Source organism: Sinocyclocheilus anshuiensis, unplaced genomic scaffold, assembly GCF_001515605.1.
Source record: "Sinocyclocheilus anshuiensis isolate Anshui unplaced genomic scaffold, SAMN03320099.WGS_v1.1 scaffold101, whole genome shotgun sequence".
NCBI lineage: Eukaryota > Metazoa > Chordata > Actinopteri > Cypriniformes > Cyprinidae > Sinocyclocheilus > Sinocyclocheilus anshuiensis.
Window position 1 is genome coordinate 522,897 of NW_015540892.1, and position 3,091 is coordinate 525,987.

Consider the following 3,091-nt stretch of genomic DNA (forward strand, 5'->3'; position numbering starts at 1 on the left):
TGACTAGAAACGAATGAATGTTGTTTGATTAAATAATTCACATCGATTCCTTTTGCCTTCATATGTAGAAATATTGTGAACACTTGATTGGCACATGTACGCGACAATTTCATTTGTCAGCAAATTTCAGTTAAGATTAAGTCAGATTAATTATTAGATTATATAATTATCAGATTAAGTTTAAGCATTAAGTACTATATTATGTATTATATGGTTAACACTACCAAATTAAACTATTAATGAGTTAGCTTACATGCTAACATATTGATTAGCTTAGCTAATGCAGTCATCCGAGATCGTAACTGTTACCCGAAAAATTCCCATACGACAGACAGTCTTTTTCTCTGTTATCTGGTATTAAAAACGTTTGGCTTGTAAGTAGGGTTGCCAACCGTCCCGTATTTTGGGCCTAATTGATTTGTCCCGTACATGACTTCCCTTGTCCCGTTTTTTGACTGCTACGCAGATCTACCACTGACTGATACAACAGCAGCAGTACTGATCACTTGAGAATGATCACCGATACCTGTCATCATCCAATCACCCCATCATCCCCCTCACGCAGTTAAGTAAATCAGAAATCGTGAACATAACTGTTCGAGGAAGGCTGCGCAATCGTCGCTCCAGCCTCACACGCGCTAGCGCCAATTCTGTCTGTGTTTTCACTTCAGTAAATCAGTTTTGGTGAATACAACCCAGTCAACACGTGAGATCATGCGATGATCACAGTGACATCACACGATCCTCATACTGTGAGCCCCACGGTGTGAGTAGTATATGAGCTCATTATGAGTTCAATCGATCCTCATACTGTGATCCTCACGGTGTGAGTAGTATATGAGCTCATTATGAACTCAAACGATCCTCATACTGTGATCAAATATTAGTCATCGGGGATAAGATCATCTACATCTTGGTTAAGATTACTAAAAGTTTCCCAAAACTTTTTCTAGCTGCCCCACTTGCGCCTGATAGTGCTATGTGCTTTTCACACACCTTGAATCAAAAGAAATGAATAGTTGTACATAAAATAACAGTAAATAAAACAATAATAAACAGTGAGTGTGCAGTGACCTCACATTGGGAGCATAGTATGAGCACACAGTGAGTGCGCCGTGTGGTTACACTTTTAGCTCACTGTGACACACACATTGTGACCACACCATGAGAATCATGTGAGCTCATGGTGACATCATTGTGAAATCAAATTGTTGACTGGGAAACTATGTGATTATTTTTCATGAGTCCAACATCCCGCCGCGCAAGAAACATGATCAGTAAGTTGTCTTTCACTATTGTAATGTTGTTAAATAGAGAAAATCATTTTATATTTAAGTAACTAATAGCATAATTCTTAACCTTGGATCTTATTCTTGAAACACAAAATGACCAATAAAAAGGTGGCAAGCACCAAAAGCTGTCCATATTAAATCTATAAGCTGTCTTTAATTGAAAAATACGCATTTTCATGCATACTATATGTGTGTGTGTGTGTGTATACACGGTCACTCACCCCCAAGGTGATTGTCCCCTATTTTCATTTTCTAAAGTTGGCAACCCTAATTGTAAGTAGCCTATATATTTCTTTTTGTTCATAAATTAGCATAATATGGACAAACATTTATAAATATGTAAATATGAGGGATGAGAACTGTGTGAACTTTTGTTGAGTGTAGTTTTTTTGCTTTATCTCTTAAAGGTGGGGTATGTATTTTTTCAAATACGCTTTAGAAAACTGAGTCGGCCAAATACCAAAACAAACTTGTAGCCAATCAGCAGTAAGGGGCGTGTCTACTCATGGTGTGGAGGAGAAAGCGCTCAGTGCACCAGACAGACATTAGCCGAGCCGAGCGATGACAGAAGGATTTAGATGGCGGATAAAAAACAAAAGAGGAAAACGTCTGCGGAACAAAAGAAGGCTTACGATAAGGCAAGAAGTAGGACCTGTGTAAATATTGGATCAGCTTTCCAGCGCTGGCGAGAACTCAAGGAGCGGGAAGGCCTGCGATCGGATGCTGAGATTGCGTTGTTTCTTCTCGATAGGTGAGTAACACTGTGTCTACACCGGCCGCGCCGCGCCGCAACAGCTAAAGTCTGTCTACACTGGACGCGACAAAGCGACCTTTGAAAATCATTTGAAATTTGAGTCAATACGTCATAAATAGAACGCAGCAGCAGTTTTCTGTCGGGGATTTGTTGCGTTGCGACGCATCCAGTGTAGACTGCATCACTGATTATAATGGCTGCATCTGAAAACTGAAAAATGCTGCCTTCGGAGGACGGAAGAATTTCAAGGTAGGAAGGAATCTAGGCATGTCCGAATCCAAAGTTAGCTTCACTTCCTGTCTCATCTGATAAATTTTTGAAGGCAGCATAGATGTATCCTTCACTGCCTTTGATATCCCACAATCCTGTGCGTGTTCGTCCGAGGGGGAGTGGCTTGCTTTAGTCGATTATGGTAGAGCTCAGGAAAAAAAAAATGCCGTCGGAGAATGCGGTTGGAGGGCAGTTTTTATACAAATGTAAGTTTTATTTTCACTTTCGACAGCTTTTGATTGCATTTCTAAAAATGTGTGTTGTAGTTGCTAAATATTTGCTTGGTTATCGCCAAAGTGCTCTCTATTTATAGTCCAAATATCATTTCAAAAGGGTCATCTGAGGATACAGTCGCTTTCATAATGGCCCGGGCTGAAAATGAGGAGGCATTCACTGGCCATAAAAACAGTGCTGTGAACGGGTGGATGTAAGTTGTTGAATATAATTTTTCTTCTTAATTAAGAATTATTATATGCCAATGTTAATGTTGCATTATTGGTAGTCTAAATCAGTGTTTCCCAACCGGGGTGCCGTCTGTCGAGAGCAGGGGTGCCGTGTAAAAAATCCTATTTAAAATTTTTAAATTGCTAAAATGTTCAAAAAAAGCATCTATTATATAATATCAATTTCTGATGTCTCCAATAATTAGAGATGCACCGAAATTCCGTTTATTTAATTCAAAGGCCTGTCGTTGTTTTTGATTTGTGCTATCATTATTAATTTCTTTATTTGTTCTTATTTTATTACTGACTGCTTACTTGTCATTTTTTATTCA